The 20,841-nt window shown below is 40.6% G+C and overlaps 1 protein-coding gene across 2 annotated transcripts in view; it reads right to left on the reverse strand.

Moving 5' to 3' along the window:
• The window catches only part of syn3 (synapsin III), a 110,521-nt gene that overhangs the window by 24,957 nt on the left and 64,723 nt on the right, over window positions 1–20,841 (reverse strand). The window lies entirely within an intron of this gene.

The following is a 20,841-nucleotide window of genomic DNA, read 5'->3' on the forward strand; positions in this document are numbered from 1 at the left end:
AAATCAAATTACTCTGATAATAAACTTGTTTGCTTGTATGATGGAATGTTCTACAAATTTCCATAGATCATTTGTCAAAATAAAAAAAAAACTTTTGAATATGTGTTTACATTTATATATTTCGAACAAGTACATTTTCATTGAAAGGACACAGAAAATATATGATTGCCTTTAGCGTAGATAACATCTACATGTAGTGGAGGATAAAAACACATAAGATACCAGAGTATCTATGTGTTGTTGGGGTGAAACTATGACACATCAAACTGGTTAACCCAGCCTGACTTTCAACATCTCTGTTTGGGCTACATTTTGACGGCACATATGGTCTCAAGCAGTGTTTTTCAACCTTTTTTGAGCAGAGGTACATTGTTTTAATTGGAAAAATCACGAGGCACACCACCAACCAAAAATGTAAACAAAGATACTCTGTAGCAGCCTATATTACATATATAGTCATTCTTGTCAGTGCCTTGAATAGGAATCAAATAAACACAACATTTTATTTTTTATCATATTTTACATTTCTTGTTTCAAATTGCACTTAACATGTCCACTTCAAAAATACACCTGAACAGTGCTACAACACTGTTGTGTGTGATGCATGAATGTAGTAACATTCATGCATCACTATAATGCATTCATGCATTATAGTGATGCATGAATGCATCACTATTATAGTGATAATAGAGAATTATCACTATAATTCTCGTTTTAATGTAAAATGCTCTGTATCTACTGCCATCTAGTGGTAAGAAAATTACATAATTACGTCGCTAGTCACTACTACAGCAGAGACACTCGAAGACGGCATTATTTGCAGATAATTAATTCGTTTTCAAAAAATCTTATAAAACCAATTACCGTATTTTCCGGACTATGAGCACACCATACTATAAACCGTACCTTCAAATTTTTTTACCCACCCCCCCTGGAAACTTACATATATCAGCCGCACCGGGCTACAGGCTGCTGGTATCTCTGCCGCTCTCGGTTTCCCATAAGGACCCAGCAGAGGGCAGCAGAGGGCTGCATCCTAATAACTGCTGGATACATTAAGGACGCAGTTCTCCTACTCCAAATCCAGTTTTGTTCACGCCGAGTTTACGTGCAGCGGCTCTATTTCCCTCCTGCACTGCCAGATCGATACTCCTCAACTTAGAAGCTACATCATATGAGTTTGAAAACATTTCTCCGTCGTGCCTGCTGCTAGCATGTGCTTGTTCTAAATGAAAATTAGCGCGTTCTTCTTTGATTTCCAATTTTGACTTCCAATGATTCACTTCCTGCTAAAGAGCCTCCTGGTGGTTGAAGAAAAATCCACAGAAAAAACACTGGTCTAAACAGCGACCAAATTTTCAATGTATATTTTCAGGCCATTTAAGGAGCCAAACAAAAACGTGACGGATTTCTGTTGTATCAAAAAAAGGAGGGAACATAAATTCTGACTCATAATCTTGGAAGGGGAGGTCAGACAAAGGGTTTAAGGAGATTCATGTATTAACTCAGACCTGTAAATATCCAGAAAGTCAGACGTGTGGTAAACACTACACAGAGACACAATCAAAAGCGGAAACTTCTCCACAATTTGGATTGTCCAGAAACTGACTGGCTTTCAGGCCGTCCTACCAACCGAGCGCTGACTGGCACTGGGAGGAGTTTGGAGAATGATGATAGTTGGTCACATTCTGGTATAAGGTTCTGGGAAGCTGGGTGGAAGGCCACATGTCACTGGGAAGTGTCTGGACAGGCCAGGCAGACCACAAACATGCCATTTCTCATCATTTGTAGAGTTGAAGTAGATGAAGCATCTTCAAACCTCCACGTTGTTACACGCCCTGCATTACTCTAACAAAATTGGATAATGGGAACCCCTCTAAAGAGGGAGCTTTTCATTTTTCCCCTTCAGTACTCGGCTACACAACAGACTGTTAGGTCAATTTTCCTCGTATACAAATATGTGTGTACATAACTGTTCAAAGGTATTGAGTTGTTACTATTGCAGACATTTAGAATGTAACTATTATACACTTTTGCTTCTTGTAAGCTCTCTAATGCTGCTGTATTAAAAAAGTTGGACACATGGTTCTAAATATGGAGGAATGAAGGATATTTCCTGGAACATCATGTCATCCTGTGACTGTAGAGTCGCCTTTGAAGTGTTCCTGTTCTGAACAGTGCGTCTGTTTTGGGATCAAGGGTGTGAATTTCGGTGTTATGCTCTGTCAGAAGTAGGTTTGTAACTTTCACCAACTTCTCATTTTCTTTTTTTTTTGTCATATCCACTAACCATCTGGGAAATAAACATCAATGTTCCATAAGTGATCGCAAGTGGTCAAAAAATAGCCAAATTAATCCAAAAATAAGCCTTGCTGTCAGTTTAGGTTTCGGTTTTACGCATCCAGAATGCCATGGTGAGTAAAGTGTTTGCACAGCGTAAATAATCTGACTATGTAATGCTGTCACTGAGTCATGGCTGCAATATTTGAGTCCTAGTTGTGTTGATTCTGCAGCAGTGGGTCCAGTAGGTGTATAAAAGCAGGACAATTGTGCTCCTAAAAATAATCCATGGCCATTGGTGTCGGCAATAGTTGTGTAAGCTACAATATGAAATACATTGTTCTCTTATGGCTTTACGACTTCCTGCTCCACTGAATGGAAGGGAAGATATGCAGCAGTTTGACAGCAGTAAGAATACATACCCCAAAGATGGATACAGGCCAAATGGACAGAGGAAACATAGGAACAGACTTTCCAACAAGGAAGGAAGTAAGCTATCATTTCATGCACACCCTTCCCTGTCAGCATAGACTGGGCCACACATCGCAGCGATGCTGCCAAGCTGTTTCAGGCCTTTGACTGGCAGAGGTGATGGAGGGCGCGAGTACAGCTGATACTGACAAGCTGTGACCTCACAGGCCTGAATGACGAGCTGTCAGCGCCCAGTGGCTGCACAAGTTTCCCTGTTGTCACTTTTACCACTGCATCAAGAAGAATTGTTGAAATTCCTGAGAATATGCGGAGTGGTGAGATGAAATATGAGGGGAGCTGATCATCTCCACTTAAAGAACCAATTGTAATGTAGAAAAACCATCGTCCCATCAGAGTGGAGTCAAGCTGCCTGCATGACGTGAAGAAACACGTCATGGTGTGTTCTTTGACTTGTTTGCGTTATTTTGAAGCAAGGGAAGCAGTTCTTCAGCTGATGCAGGCAAACAATAAAGAGAGCTCGTCAACAACACCATTTCAAAAATAAAGAAACTTTGTCCACTTTAAACCATTTGGGATTTTTGGCAACCAGCAGATAAAATCATGTTGTATATCGACCCTTTGCACATGATGTCACGCAGTTCAGTTCTTCATGACGGATGTCAAAACAGCCTTTGTGCGCAGAGTTGTCACTTTTATTTACCTGATTCCACTGTAAAAATGGTCAAAGGGTGCTGCGCGGTCAGCTGCACAAAGACAAGGATGAAAACAGTTTGTTAAATTCTGACGTCCGTCATGATGCCTCAATCTGTAGGATCTGTAGCCATCACAGCATCAGTTGTTTATGTAGCTGAAGTGGCTATCTGCTCTGAAGCTTCCTGAATCGATGAAAAACTGAGATCTTTTTTACTGTTTCTAATAAACATGGAGAGCATTTTTTGACGGGACTCTGGCCAAGACTAAAAGCAGTCAGCCAAAAACCAAAGCTATTCAAACCTAAAACAGCAACTCAGTGCTAAACATGTCCAGCAGCACAGACGTCCCCAACGCTAACGTCAACGTCCACAGTCCACATTTCTAAAGAAGCTCCATGAATAATCAGGACTTCCTGAACACTGGAAAAATGAATGGCTAGAATGACACTTTGCACCAATCGGATGGTTGACCGTAGTGTTTATATGAGATCTGTTTCTCACAGCTTTAAGTTCAGCCTAAAGCACAAAATCGTTTAACCCTAACCCTAACCCCTAACCTTAACCTTTACAGGAGCAACATGTGCGTCACATGGCGCATGATACGGAGGCTGAGGTTCGACACGTATCTGAGAAGAGCTCGGCAGAGGGGGATCTGTTTGCCTCATGGAGAGAGAGTTTTGGGTGGACAGGGCTGGGGGGAGGAGGAGCCGCCCACTCTGTCTGGGCACGTTCCTTCCAGTCATTCCCATCGTCATGGCAATGACGGCAGACACGTCGAGGTGAGACGACCACATCCTCTGCGTCTGATCAGACAGAACCATCAGACGGAGGCGGGCCCCGCCATATTGTTTTTGCTGACCACAAAAATATCTGTTTCAGTAATAATTCAATATTTGACAGCGAAAATGCCTGCAATCTTTGCAGGAACTTCAACTGGACATCCTGAGTGTTTATAATCATCTGTGGAGCTGCCGAGCATTTTCTATTGAGGGAAACACATTGCTGTCCTCGTCAGTCACATCTTTCCTTCCTTTTACACTCGTTGAAATAAAGCACTTCCCTTGACAGGTTCTTCCATTTAAGGCAATCTGCAGAAAGTCCTTTTGAGCAAAGAAGGACCAAGACATGAAAAACCTGCAAGTTCAACTCCACTAAAACAAAAAAATGTTCAATATCGATTGGCCTCTTTATTGGAACTGGCTTTCAAACAGTTTTCTGAGCTTAAGCTTCAAGCCACCAAGCAGAGCTGTAAGAAAATATTCTGCGCCTCTGATGTGCATTATAACTCCAGCCTCCGCCTCAGACATGAGGGAGTCGATTTTATGGGAGCAGTCTTTATTTTTACAGAAATTGATATATATAACAAGACTGTTCAACAAAACAAGTTTCCGCTATTTCGAGAAAGTTGGCGCGCGGAGGCCTCCGCAGACCCTCAGATGCCACTGTTCTGCTTTCATCTGCGCCCCTCAGCTTTTGATTCCGAGAAGGAAAATCTGTAAAAGGCATCCCGTGTGGCAAAAAAGGCTAAGAAAGAGCTAATTATATGGTGGGTTACTGCACCAGTCTAGGTTTTCTTAAACAAATTTCAGTAAATATGGCTAAGGATCATAGGGAGTACTTCAGGGAAACCCATTCACCAACAACCCTCGGTTAGACTGGATTTGCATAGTTCGCTGTACGCGAGTCAAAACAAAGACAAATGGTCAGGCCGGGGCTGGTGGTGAATCACGGTGCTGTGTAATATACTCTGCTAAGCTGTTTTTATTGTTAAAATTACTAAAGTAATCTAAACTAAGACTAAAAGCCACTTGTTTTTGTTGTTGTTTTTTTTAGCTTAAAACTCTTCATGTTCATGTTTCATGTTTAGGATAGGGGTGTGAGAAGACAAAGACAAATCAAGATTGTTACCAATTTGGAGGAGAAACCAAGTGACATCAAGTCATATTTGATAGATTTGAATGTAAATGAAAAGTTTGTTTTAACAACTCAATACTTGAAGGGAAACTTTGACTTTTTAAAAATAGTTTGTCAATAAAGCTACATTTTGTTGATCGTGATTGATGAAACAATAAAAAGGGTGAAACATCCAAGGGGAAGAATTCTTCACATGTACACTGTATGCTCATGTTTGTTGCTGTGGTTTTTTGGTTCGGTGTAGAAGCAGACTGCTGTCCTAGTATTCTCCTTCTCCTCCTTCTCCTCTGTTCTTATCTTCCTCTCTTATTTTTTACTTTTGATCCATCTGTCCTCCACTGCTTTTTCTCTTTTTTCCTTCTTCTTCCATCTCTGTGTCATTGCATTCGATATAAAAGGAAGGCAATTTCTGATAATTTTCTTTTATATTGTATCAATCAAGTGGAGCATTTTAGAAAAAGCCGTAATGCTTTTGTAACCTGTTGTTCTGTTGTGCATCTCCTTGACATTCAGTTCTGAGTGCTGCACTGCCAGACATGACACATTTAAAAGCAGAAAAACATATATATACACTATAATATTATTACACTACAGATGCTCTTTTTAAACATTTGGTTTTTCCTTCTAAAACAATGCACAAGTATTAATAAAACGTTTAAAGGTCACACACTTATTTAAAAAAGCTTGTTTTGCGCAATAAATACTTGGTTTCAACAGTAGTTATTTATGCTCAGATTCTTTTATCATGAAACCACAACATTATTCAAAGACCAGTTGAGCAAACTGAACCCAAAACCTAGACTTTCAGCTGCTAAGTTCATATTGCTTTTGTCGCAGAGCGGTGGGAGTAAAACCCCTCGGTGGATTGCACATGCTGCGTAAACCAAAACACATGGCGCATCCATCTCGCCTTTATGATCTCTTAATTTTTACTATGGCCTCTCAAATCTGCCACATCAAGAGGGAGACATGAGGCGCGATGGTTAAGGCAGACGGCGAGCGCAGGGGGACCCCGACCCAGAAGCCTTTTCAAGTGTCCGTCTGCAGCGACACCAAAGACGGCCTTCCCACATCAAACGCCGCCTGCGGATTAGGAGGGCTTCAAGAGACAAGTAATGGTTATGATGAAACTCCCTTTAGAGTTAGAATTTATGCACCTGACAGAAGGACTTGATTCAGCAAATTCTGGCTCTGTCGTTTTTACGGAAAAGCAAAGGAATTCGTAAAGTTTGGTCAAATATCAGGCTTCAGTTGATCACAAAGAAGAAATGTTACAACTCTCAGGAACATATTGTGTTTGTCTTAAGCTCAAAACAATACGTCAGAGCTACCGTAAGAGCAACGCTTATGACTCATGCATTAGTTCCTGCATACACTGCCATAAAAGACATTTACAAGTTGTCATAGTAACCCACAGGGCTAACACCCACACCAAAACAGCAGCACATGCCACTGTAGTGTAGTAAAAGCCACCTAATGTGTCTTGGTAATTGATGTTGTGGAATTCGAGCTCATGTGTCTTCCATTAAGAGTCTGTTCCTGTGCATTTCCATGAGGCAGCCGGCTGTCTGGAAAACACAAGTTAGTCCTGGAGGATGGACGTTTCCAGGGTGGACGCTTTCTGACAAACACAAGTTGGTAATGGAGAGGCAAAGGAGGCAGCCATTGCTTTATCAACAAACCTTATTTTGTGTTTGGAAGATCCAGAAATAGACAATGTATACTATTTGGGTGTACAACGGTTCACGGTTCAGGACATTTTTGGTTCATTTCAATCAAGAGAAACAAATAAGTGGCCAATACAGAACTGATTTGAAGGAAAGAAGGAAGGAACATATGTATGTAGGCAGATCAGAGGGATCAACAATAAAACCACCTGAAGGTGCCATATTGGCATTCTACCTGCTGATACTATGCTCAGATGCTATGTAAACCTATACCATGAAGCTGTCTATTCACTGTTCTTGAGTTAATCTGAAGGCCACATGTTGTTTGGAGGTCTGTAAGCGGGTGACTGCAAAAAGTTAGTGACTTCTGAGGCTACCACTTTATGACCGAGTCAATAACCCTATCCAGTTGACTAAGGAATACTTATCCACCTGTAGCTATGGAAGTGATCGAAATACTAGAATTAAATGATTTTGAATACTTTAGGCAAGTTAGCATATGATATTTTAAGGGAGGAACTAATAATAGGGTGCATTCACAACTGCCCAGTGTAGTCCACTTTGATAGAATTTTCAGATTTGCCTAGAAAGTCTGATTCATTTGAGGGAGGAGTGTTTACGCAAGCGAACTCTGATGCGGACCAAAACAGTGAAGTCTGGTCCTAGGTCTCTCGGTTTGATCGAAGTAAACTCTGGAGCTGCTCGAATGTGAACACCATGTGGACCAGAGACTGCTCCAAAAGCAGGAAGCGGACTGTAGAGCAGGGTATTCTGGGTAAATGGTGAGTCTATCACTAGCAGGAAAATAACTTGTGATGATAAAACAAAAATCCTACAACCTCTAAGATCTGACACTACTCTATTTTTGTTTACCTTTTATGAAGTAGGAAGTTGCACTCAGTGTCTTCTTCAGTGGTTTTTGTCTTGTTTCCTTCAGTGGCACCACAGGTAAGGGAGTAAATAGTTTTTTCAAAGGGTTTGGATAGATTGATACGCAGCGGCTGAAAATTTAACAAATGTTGCAATTTTCACCAATTGAACCGAGTCTACCGGACTGTCAGGTGTGAAAACACTCAGTCTAAAACCTTAACGCCAATGTAAATGATCAGCTAGTATGTTTTCAAATCCAAGCAGCCCAGCACATTTCATTTAACTAAACAAAGGTATGTCTAAAAGTCAATGCAACGTAGATGTCCAGATTGTTAAGTTTTGCTATTTATATCCTGCTTCCCTGTGGTTTTGCTTTAACAGGAATCTGAGCAGGTCCTACCAGCACTAATCAATTCAACGACATATTTTTTCTTTTTATATGAAGAGAAAGAACAGCTGGGCTTCCAGTGACCCGGCCCTGGAAAGGCCATACGTCCCACATTCCTCTCAATCAAGAGGAAAAGTGAAATGTCTTTCCCATTTTCCAGACTATATTAGGCCTCGGAAAAGAAAGCAGTGGAGAAAGAATCGGTCTGGCCAGCGTAGGATTCCCACTCCCATTATCCATGGAGGGAATGGAATTATTCCGTCAATCCTTTCAGCTTAGTGACTTTAGCTGGCAAAAACAATCACCAGTTCAGACATTGCACCTGTGATGCTGGGGACAACTACCCAAGCACATGAACAAGGTTAGATGTGCTTTTTCCAAACACTACCCTGTGTGTTCACACAAACAAAGATCAGAGGTCACAGCGACCAACTGTTGACAGTTGTTGCCATCCCTCAGCTGCAACCAACCTTCCCAATTATGCGATTTCCAAGAAAACCTCCTGGTTTCCCATCTTCCCCCCACCCTTTTCCTGCTTCACATCCAGTTTCCAGAAAAGACATTGAATTAGGAAAACTCTCAACATGCAGCTTTACTGTAACATCCAAGACATAAAACAGACAGAAGGAGTCTGGATTTGATGGAGTGGACGGATTGCTGACTTAACTACGTTTTCACGAGGCTCTAAACTTGCGAGGTTCGCCACAGCTTTGTGCAGCACTGTCCGGAAGATCACAGCTCGCCAGGGCATAAATCACAACCCTCTGAGCTGGTGAGGAGCTATTTTCAAATGCAACAACAGGCAGGAACAGAGGGAAGTCACATGCTGTTTAAAGAGCAAACTCATCCAGCCGACTTCCCCTACAAAACCATCTAATGCCAATCTCGCGGCAGTCAGGATAAACAGCGTTCGGATCTTTCCTCTCCACTTTCAATTTGAGGCTTTACAACATTTTCGTCGCAGTGTTCCAGGTGTTTACAGCTCCGAATGTTACGCCGACTGCAGCCCAAGCCCTGAATCCATTCGCAGAATTAAAAGGTGTAGCAACAAAACTGTGATGGGCGCAAGCACAATGCGTTAGAAAATGACGTTTCCTTTTTTGCGTTGCTGATTTTTGCGGTGCCGAAAAAAGAAAAGAGTCGATACACGAGGCAACAAGAGTCAGCAACTTTTTTTTTTTTTTTCTTTGACAGCAAAGAAAGGGCGGTTGAGATTTTTTTGACTGAGCCCAAATGTTAGCGCTGGCGCTGCTTTCAATTAAGACACAGCACACAGGGACGATAACGGGGAAACATCAAGGAGGAAGATGTTTGGGAACAGCTGGATGCGGCGAAGCTAGTCTCTATTTATTCCGGCTGTGTGAGCAGCAGGGATAAATGGGAGGGGCTGTATAGTACAGTGCACTGCAGTGGGCCACTACATTACATGAAAAGTCATTCAGATCAGCTTAAAGTCCTCTTCATGGGAAGAAAAGATCATTTTGAGAATGGAAATAAAACAATTTAGGGATTTATCCATCTAAAAATAATATGACATGTGTTCAAAGTGTTTCAAGAATCGGAAACCTCAGATGAAATCTATTCTGGGTTTGACAAATGTGAGTTGTGGTCCATGTCCTAGAGACGTCAATGTGTGACTCCATCCACATAAATTCTCACAATTTAAAAACAAAACAATTCTTAGCCTGGCTCTAATACTCTGTCGTATTATTTCTGCCTTTAAAGGAGCAAACACATTTTCAAGGCACTGTAATTCAGTTATCCTAGAGCCAGAAATCCAAACTGAAACATTCCTTTCATAAGTCCCAAAATCCAGATGAAAAGCACAGTGAGGCTAACAAAACTGACACAAATATCCATGAAATGACCAACCCATGCACAACTAATGAGGAGAAACACCAAGAGGCTGATTGTGTGTGGTAAAACTGAGATAACAGGCAGATACCCCGACATGCCTGACAAAGTCTGTGTTTTAGAAGCTGTCCAAACACCATTATGAGTCTCCTAACAGCTAAAATAATAATTGCGTAAGGCGACCCTGTTACTACGCTGTGGATAAATGTTTCTGCAGTCCCATGTCAGCCTAATGGGGGATTCCAGTAACATAAATAAATGCTGGTTGACTTGCCTCCTGCTGTGGTTTGTACAGCAAAGCGTGGTCAGCAATGGACAACAGAACCCACACACTCTGGTCTGACCACAGGATGGCTGATCACTGCCCACAGAAAGAGTGACACATCCGAAAGAGAAGGAAAACTCCCAACAACCACTTAGTCCAAACAAATAGTACTGGAATACGCAAGATGTTTCATAGAAGAGTTCTTTGATATTCATCTAAGAGCACATTGTATGTATGTTTGGGAGTACAACAGCCTAGTTACAAGAAATGGAGGGGGAGGGTACTCATACTCTGTAAAAACAGTATTAAGTACTTGCTACTTAGAGCATACTGCCACTGCTTTAACTTCTAAGCGATTTACCAAATGAATCATCATCACCGCGGCTATTAATGGACAATCTGGGAAAGTATGCAGTGTAATGGTGGAATGAGAACGGAAACGCTGCTCATACTTTGCACAATCTAGATGTGGTCAATGCTTCCTTCGGCCTCATGAAGTAATTATTCTGAACCTACAGATATGAGGCTGAGGTATTGAGACTCAACACTCTGTATCTATGTTTAAGAATCAAGCACGACCCACGTATGGAGGCCTTAGTCCTGGTGGTGGTGGTCGCAGGCTCGCTTCCCGGCCTGGCGACATTTGCTGCATGTCTTCCTCCTCTCTCATTACTTTCTTTGCTGTCAAACTACTTTCAAATAAAGGCCACTATAGCCATCAAAACCTTAAAAAGAATCAAGCTAGCAACACCGTCATGCTAGTACTACAGATGCCTTCAGCACTTTATATTGTTTCTGTGGCAGCATTTTAAGTATTCGGTGTTTACAAACTGAACTTGCAGAGTAACAGACAACATAGAAATTATTAGCATGGACCGTGAGAATGTCAGCGCCGGCTAACCGCTACATGCTAATAACAAAATTATAATCACAGATTCACCGATTCGCAGATTTTTCTGAGGAATGTAATTGCAAATTATTTGCAGAAAACCCATTTATTCATAGATTGTAGAATACACACAATTGTTTTTTTAAATTGTGGTTTAATGGACCTTTATAGAGTTTGTGAAAGCAAAAAGGGAGTATTTTGAATGCTTTGTTGAAATATGGACCAGATTAGAATTAGACAAGTTTAAGAATGACGTATATAGACTAAAGAAACTATAATCCAGTTCAGGTTTGACTAAACCATAAAAAAACAAAACAAAAAAACCCCAAGAAAGCAAAGTCCTAGTTTTCCACAAAATATTGCTGAAACCTTGCCCCAATCTCATGTACAAATCACCATGTATCGTCTCATGAGCCTTATGCATCTTCAAAATGATTACCATAGAAAAGATTTGCAGCAATGCCCAATGCCTTATTCTAAACTGATGCTTTTCTATTTTCCTCTAACAGTTTGCTGCGCTGCCATAGGAACAGCAACATCACAATTTGGCTTTCACAGTGGAGAATTTTAGCAGAAAATAGTTGATTATTTCCACTGATTAAATATATTTCTAAGAACATAGAGCTGCATCCATGGCATTCTGCACTTCTCACACTCTGGTTGGAACCTAAACGTTAGGCTCTCCAGATGTCCAGGTATTCACATAAATGTAACGTCAGAATTAGGACAAATGGATTAAAGATAAAAAAAAAAATTTAAAATACACACAATTTTATTAGTAGACAGATGAATATGTTTTCTTCCGTTTTTGTTTTTTTTTGCTTTATTAACTTGGAAATTAGGCTCATCTTTTGTTTTTTATACTTTAGGCGTGTGTTGCTGCTGTCATGAGGTGAGTAAGGACATTTGCTTGGCTCCAAGCAGGGTTAATCAGAGACAGCAGAAAATGATTAAGTCCTTTATATAAGCAAACGTTCTGTTGATTAAATGTAGTTTGAATGTAACACGGATTCTATTTATAGCCTGAATTAAGAGCTTTTTCCCTGGAACCAGAGGATTCATTTATTTCGATGGGAAGCAGATACTTCTGGACTTCTTCACCACCCACAGAGACTGCAAATACATGTTGCTTTCAAAATAATAGCTTTCCTATACCAAAAGTGAAATGAGTCGTTTCCTGTTACACGCAGTGTAGCTATTGGGTCAAACTGAAACTTAACATACAGCAAAGCTTGTTTAAATCAGGGTGGGGGGAGGTAATGAGGGATATCAGCTCTAAAATCAACCCACCTCTCTGACAGACTGAACTGTCAGCTTTGTGTCACCCCCCTCCCTATTCCACTCCCATTCACTTGCCAACCTCTGACCTGGTTGTGACTCACTTGAGCATCTTTAAATGATCTTTTTCCCCACGCACACCTTCCTGACAATGCTCGGGTTTCTGGGAAACACCGATTCTTTACCGTTTTCAGAGCGGAAGACACCCGTATAAATTTACTGCGTTGTCCAGATGGCTTCCAGTTGGTGTAGGTAACGGGACACGCTTTATAGAGAAGCAGAAAAGCTAAACAGGCTTATCGGCCAATGTCTCGTTTTCAAAATGGGCCCTTAATTGCTTTGGAAGCCCGTCTTCAATGATTCACCACTTGTCTGGGACTAATCTGCCAGTCAGCATAGGCAATATTTTGGTGCAAAAATAAGTGGCTGAAAAAGAATTGGTCACCTTTCATTAGGACATCAACCTTAAACTTAAGACATTTGGGGCTCCATTTAAACACCAGGCTGTCACTGGAAAAGTCTTGTCTGAGTTGGGCCCACCAGGCACTTTTCTGTGTCGATGGCAAAATTCAAATTTGTATTTTAAGGTTTGACAAAAAATAAATGCTGCATCATCATCAGCACACCATCCCTATATTGAGACATGGTGGTGGCTGTATGCCAATGTGGGGATTGATCCACCTTGAATCTGCTTTGAAATGATTTTTGCCAAAAATGCCATGTCTTGGGCCTCTGGGTAGCTCGGTTGGTAGAGCAGATGCACCGTGTGCAGATGCTACAGTCCTGGACGCTGTTGTCCTGGGTTTGATTCCTGGTCTTTGGCCATTTGCTGAATGTTTTCACTCTCTTTCCTATCAAACTGCTGGTCTTTTTTAAAACCTTTTTTAAAAAGTAACTTTCAAACATGAATGTTTACTGCACAAAGATGAATTCCATCCATCCATCCTCTTCTGCTTATCGGAGATTGGGTCAGGTTTAGGAGGGAACCTCAGAGATCCCTCTGCCCAGCAAAATTCTCCAGGTGTTCCCAGGTCAGAGGTGAAGAATTGTCCCTTCTGTGAGTTCTGGGTCTTTTCCAGGGTCCCCTTCCATTAGGCTGTGCCCAGGACACCCCCACGAGGAGGCACCCTTTGGGCATATTATTGGGCACTCAGCGGTGCCATTCCAAAGCCAGCTACTGATAGAAAGATAACTTGGGAGCTGTTATTAATCAAATCACCTTATACGGACGATAATCCTGATCATAAGCCCAAATCAGGCCTGATTCCTTCTGATTTGAAGAAGCAGCAGTTCTACATTCATCTCCCACCAGAAAAATAAGTTGTTTCACCTCTTCTTCATACATGACTCAATGCTAGAAATTAAACTAGAATTATCTCAAATTCACATTGGAGACTATTAATGCGTGTCTGTTGTTCCACAGCTGGTCCTAAGTTAGTCAGCTAAATATCAATATGTCATAACTAATGTAATTTTACACTTCTGGAAACATATTGTTTTAGATCATAGATTTACCATTATAACAAGTCAAGTTCCTTAACAAAAACTGTTTTGACTTAATGGGAAAATGTGTTTTGTAGATAACAATGAGTTCTGAACACTGCTTCTTTGCAGAAGCTACGCTAACTTCCAGCTTTGTTTTCCTGCTTTACTGTACTCAGCATTGTACCCATGGAAGCATTCCCTCACCGTTGAGGAATTCCAGAAAACTATTTCCATGCTGTCATGAGTCCATGTTTATGGTCAGGCCTGGTGTCTCATTGTCTCATGCTGTAATATAACGTAGTCATTTTGTGGGGTTTCCTGACCACACACACACACCAAATATGGACAGTGGAGTATGGTGGGGGACCCTGCGTCTGAACAGCGAACGCTGCGGTTACACTTGGCCCGCCTGAGTGGCAAACTGCTGACCGTTCATCATATTTTATTGCAGGGGCAGTCCGGCTGTGAGAGGGATCGTGGGTTAGGACCGGGTTTGTGTTTCCCTGTCTGATGTCTTAACTTTGAGACAGATGAATGACATGCCGGCGTTGGAAACCGGTGAACATCTGCTGGACTGCTCAGGCACTGCGGACAAGGTCTCCACCAGGCCTTGACATTTTTGTGCTATTCAATGAGCAGGGTGTGGACAAGAACAATAATCACCATCAAAGTGTGCTGAAAGTTCTCAGATAATGAACTTTGAGTTCATTTCTAACAATTCAGACGACAAGCTTTACAACAAAGATACGGATATTTCGGAGAGCACTTGGCGGCTTTTCTGACATCGTAAGGTCTTTCTAGATATCAGGATGAAGTGAAGTGGTGAACTGGCCCATTTTTTCTCATTTGAAACAGGGACCAAAATCTGATCATCTTATTATTGTGGGTTTTATTTTTTTTATCATAATGAATTTGGTTGAGCAAAAGATGAACAGTTGGATACATGGTATATATTTTCCTCCAAACCAAAACCTTGTTATTTGTGCATTTCTGTAGTTGTATTGTGTATTGGGCTGTATTGGCCAGCCCAATTAATACCATGGACGTAAAATTCACAACGATCAGCTGAGGATTCCAGTTCATGAACCATGGGAACCAAGAGTTAAAACAATTATGAGCTGAAGTAATCAGAAAATACGTGTGACTGATGTCAACTGGACAATTCAGCAACCAACAGTTTGTCAGTCTTCATTATTGCAAAATGTTTGCATAGCTTAGCATAAGATAAAGTAATGTTGTCATTGTGTCATTTCTGTGTCGTTTGACTCTGCATCCCTGCAAATATCCCTAAAACTCCCTGCTAAGTCAACTTATTTTTCAAAGAACACATCATTTCTTACATCAATACATAAGAGCCCATCAGTAGCCGACTGTCGCAACATATTCTTTCCAGCGTTTTGATTGGTCTAGACACTGGAAGCCTTAAGAATGCCATTTGGCTAGCTCAAATACAAGGTAAGCTAATTCCTTAATATTCCAGGATATTTTCAGATGTTTTCTTACCTTTCTGATGTTTTCTGATGTTTTATGATTATTCCTAAAAAATATATGACAATCCCTAATCATATTTGGATCATTTTTTATCTAATTTGTCACTTCATTGTATTTGTCTGGGTAGATCGACTGTCCAAACCTCATAGTAGAAAATATTTTGCATATTGCAAAAAATCTTTTTTTGTTATTATTCCAACAGATTATTGCAGAAGTACTTACAATAAAGTGTGACCTCAAACCCAATTTATGAATAATTAAAACCTGTACCAGATTACAGTTGAAACTGCAGGAAGTTAGTATAAAGCTTTACTCAAAAGAGAGTAAAAACAGAAGTACAGTTGGTTTGTTAGCCTACATCATCACCATCATCATCATCATCACAATAATTACTGCCAGGTTTATCACTGTCCTGTTCAGAAGATGAAACCATAACTGCAGCAACTGTAATTTATAGTGTGTATACATTTCCGTGGTTTTCCTCATTCACTCTTTCAGTCAAAGATAAATTGGGAAAAACAATAACGTAGCGTGAACCTCCTTAAAACGGTTCATTTCAGAACTAAGCAGCCCAAAATCTCCACTATTACTGGATGGGGACCAATATAGAGTCAATGAATCTTTTTATGTTTCTCCTAAGGGCTATGCTACGTATTCATATGCCTATAAATATCTGGTCACGGTTTGTCCTTGTGGGAGGACTTCCACTACCTCCACTGAGCTCTGCAGCATGGGTCAACCCATCTGTCCTAGTTATCAGGAAAGACATGTGGGTTGTTTACCAGGAGATGAGTTAGTCCGGCCCGGGCGGCGTCCCCCCGGTGACCGTCGCTCCCGGTGGTGCCATCTTTTCAACATCCAACTCTTCCTGTGGCGCTTTGTCAGTGGAATGAAAGGTATTTCCTCTGAGTCACCGCTCTGCTCTCTTTTAGTCAACCCAGGCCTTAAAGACCTGTGGGACACAATGACAGCTGGCCACTCTTAATTCAAGCCTTTTCCTCTCTATAAAACTGGACTGCATTATGCTTACCGTATGCTGGCCTAGTTCGGCGACATAATTTCCACAGGGTCTTTTTTTTATTTTTTATTTCTGCTACGAGTTTCAAGTGGCAGTGGCAAGCTGTGAGAGGCACACATAGCCAGACCACTAACCCATTTCCAACTGTTGAGTTTAAGTGGAACGTGGCGTTCTAATAATCAGGTTACATGCATTCGGCAACGGCGTGAACATCAACAAGGTTCTGGTGTAATTGGGGACGAATACATGACAATGTTTCTGTCGGACTTTTCGGAGTTCATCTAAATTTCTTTGTTTCCTGCTTCAGATTCTGTCCTCAACTTTTCAGCAGGGTTGAGGTCGGAGGTTAGCGTTAGCATGCTTCCTCCATTCAAACAGCAATACGTGTTCAAGTTTCAAACACCTGACCCAAACTTGCCAAAGGTTTTGTGGTCAGGTGAGACAAACATCAAATTCAAGATGTACAGTATATTTGGAGGATTCTGCACCAGATATAAGACATGTTGGTGGTAGCATGATGCTGATGAGCTGCAAAAGCTGTGTACCTACAAAAACTTCAAATTCATCAAATAGCAACAACTTGATAGTTGAATCTTAAAAACAGACACTTAGACGTTTTACGTGGAATATATTAAACTTCCTGAATGGCTACCTGTTGTGGCTGGTAGAGCAGGCTGCTGTCCACATGTGGTTGCAGACCCATGGCCTAGTCCAACCCTAGATCTAACCTCTTTTACACATTTGTGGATCATTATTAAAAATTGAGTGTGTGGCAGGAGACCGCATAAAACGATTGGACACTCAAAAAGAAAATGGGTCAAATATTTAGCCTGAATTCTGGGGAGGCTTGTTGGTAAATACAAGCAAACGGTCAAGGTGAAATCTAGTAAAGGATTGTAAATCACTTGTTGCTGCCTGCTCCAGTCCAACAAATCAGTTTTAATGAAGTTTGTCTTTTATCTTATAGCCATTTCCCGGCAGTTTGCCCTCCTAAGCCGTCACAGAGCCCTTCTCTTGACTTCTCACAATTCCTGTTGACACAAACCAGACGACGAGCTTAACTCGTTGCTTTTCTGTCCAGATTAGAGGGAACATAAACAGAGCAGATAGACCAAGGGAGGCGGTGCAAGTTCAAGTTCATCTACAGCACTTGTATCAAAGAGAAGGTTATTCAACGCATTGCAAAAGTCTCCACACCCACTGAATTTTTTTTATCTTTTTTGTTTTTTTTTACATTTCATCACATTAACATACTCTTAACAATACAGCCAAAGAGAGATTTAGTGAGGAGCAGCAACAGCAAATGAGGTGGATTAGCAGTGTTAACCAACAGCTGATGATGTCTGTCACTGTGATGTAGTCAGATGTAGTCAGAACAATTGCTTATTCCATTAAAAGGGGAGTATTGTGTGTTTTCCAGCCACATAGTGCCATTTTACAGCACAATTAAGTAACTATATTACCTTCAGTAGTTGTAGAAATGCTGTATATATTAAACATGGCTCCTCTTTAACAACGTTTTTATCAGCATTGCACAAAAAAGTTGCTCCTATAATTATCTCAGCAGATGCGCTGTTCCATCAGGTGTTTGCTAATTGCTGCTGGCTAGTCTGAAGGAGCTGAGTGGGGAGTTGCAGGAGAGGGCTGCTATGCGAGACTGAAGCTCGGAAACTGCAGCTTTGAGGAGGAGCTACGTCTCGAAGGCGGAGCTAGGTCTACCCAGGCCTTTTGCACAGCTGAATGGTTGCCATGGAGATTAAAGGATTTCTCAAACATGCATGAAAGAAAGAATCAATAAGGGTGTGTTTTTTTATGAGGGAATAATATTATAACATGATATAAAGCTCAAAGAAGTTGATTTTACGTAATACTGCCCCCTTAATATCAGTTTCACTTTACATTCATATAGTAACTGCTCTTGTTTCAGCAAAGATACATTTTCAGATTGGGGAAATTATCACCTTCATTTAAAACCTACTTTGATCCCAATTCGGTCCAACAGAAAAATATCTCAAGTTCACAAGTTTTCTCCTAATTAACAATGTACAACTCTGCTGTTGTAACAAAACTATTCACCAAGGCAGCTTAATCAATAAAAATACATGTTCTGCTTTTTCCCATTAAAAGCAGAAGTAATCTGGTTCATTAGAGATGTACGTCAGGAACACGGCTTCACCTCTTCATACAGGAGTGATGTCATATTACGTTTAATGAATCAGTCTTAACTTCCTGTAAGCATGGCTCTTTTTAGTTTAATTTTCACAATGTCTAACTCAGGAATGTCTCAGAGCGAAGGCTGGAGGATGAAATGAAACGTAAGGAGTTCCATTAACGGTTAACAGCAGCTGATGAGTGTCAAAGCGGCTCTGGACCATCAAAAAGGCCATGACTCTGATAAACCAAGATTATGATGATGAAGATGTGGAATTTCCACAGATGGTGAAGGTCCTGCTTCTTTATCTGCTGGTCTGAATCCAGAATGAAGCATATGCACAAAATCAAAAGGAAACTCAGTCTTTTTAATATTTACATACGAGTCAGTGACTAGAAAACGTGTAATCTTTTACAAACGTTCACCTTTAACGGTTATTGTGGAATTAAGCTCGATTTCAAAACAGAAACTTGGACCTGAGGCTTATCTGCGCCTTTCTAACTACAAAAGGAAGTGTCCATCTGGCGGTGCAGCCTCCCTAAACTCAGATAAGCGTTAATGAAAGCACATTAAGGGTCAGAGTTCCCCAACCTGATTATTTCTGGTCGCTTACATAACCGCGAGAAGCTCCGACTCCTGACACGGCTCCCTCTGTCCCGCTCCAGATAAGCCTCTGCAGTGATAACGCCGCTCCGCTCAAGGCCGCCACCGCAGGGAGGGATGGGAGCTTAATTGGCTCATTTGTACTGAGAGGAACTTGAATGAAGTCTGATCAGAGAAAAAATAAAATAAAATAACGGGCTTGGTCAAAGCAACTGAGTATTCAGTGCCTTTATTGAAGATTCAGAACTTTAATGGCTCATTAAATACAGAAAAAAATAACACGAAAACTAATTTAAAAGCTGATTAACTGGGCTTCGGCTGCCTTTGCATTGAGTCAGCAGTTTTGAAGATGAGTTAAATTTCAAAGCTGTTTTGGACTGTGTAGTTTATTACTACTTAGGAAGGGTGGAGGATACACATCCGGTCTAGTTCAAACAAAAAATGGAATTTAAAATATGGAGAGTGGACAGCCTATTTGTGGTTGAGTATTCACAAAAAAATTTCCTTTCCACATATTTCTTTCTAAAATATTTGACAGAATATGCAGTTTGGGAAGTTAAAGCAACCTAGACACAGTGGTACTTGACTAACTTGTGTTTGCAAAGAAGCCAATCCAGGAGCGACATTCATTTTCCCAAGCACTGATTGGCTGCATCACCAACAGCCGAGACCAGACCATGAATGTTGGCTTCTGTAGCAAAGTGTTTAGACAGTTTCCACTGAACATATTAATGAATATTAAAGTATATTCGGTGTTTGAACTATTAACAAAGGCAAATAAGGGAAACCAACTTCAGCGGCCGCTTTGTCCAAACTATGAATAACCAGACAGTGGACACCTGTGTCCATGAGAGCCGCTAACTGAAACACTAACCGAGCGTCCGTGAAGTCAGGAGTTACAGCATTATTTTCTAATTAAGTCTTTGAACATCATTTCATTGATGAACTGGTCAAAGGTTGCTATGTTTGTTGTGGCTGGTAGAGCAGACTGGAGCTACATATGGTGTAATGCTAACCAACCAATAAGAAGAAGTTGAAATCTTAAGACACCACAGTCTTCATTTGCATAATGATGCAGAAATGCATAGGTAAAGTAAAAAGAGGAGACGGAAGAATGTAAAAACAACAAATGGAAATAAAAGGAGTGGTGGCAAAAAAAGAAATGAATTGAAGAGACACAAATGCACCTTTGAGTAGAAGAAAAAACAAAAAAACATTAAAAAAAAAAAAAACCCTGGAAATTTTAAATTATGTGGTTAAAAATATAATTTGATGCAACTGCTGAAAAAATGAAAATGTGTCAAATTATAAAACATGAAGTAAAGTTCTCAATATTTTTAATTAATTGGTGCATTTCTATTTACCGAGTCACTTATACATTTCTGCTTCTATTTTTAATTATGTTTGTTTTGGTCCTCCATACAAAGCCCCAGGCAACACTGCAAGGACATGGGGTATAAACAATGGATTTTTAACTTGTATTTATTTATTTTACAATTTTCCTTTGTTTCTTAAATTGCTCATGATACATATCAGATTAAAGGTAAAAAAAAAAAAAAAAAA

This window comes from Poecilia reticulata, linkage group LG23, assembly GCF_000633615.1.
Source record: "Poecilia reticulata strain Guanapo linkage group LG23, Guppy_female_1.0+MT, whole genome shotgun sequence".
NCBI classification, from domain to species: Eukaryota; Metazoa; Chordata; class Actinopteri; order Cyprinodontiformes; family Poeciliidae; genus Poecilia; species Poecilia reticulata.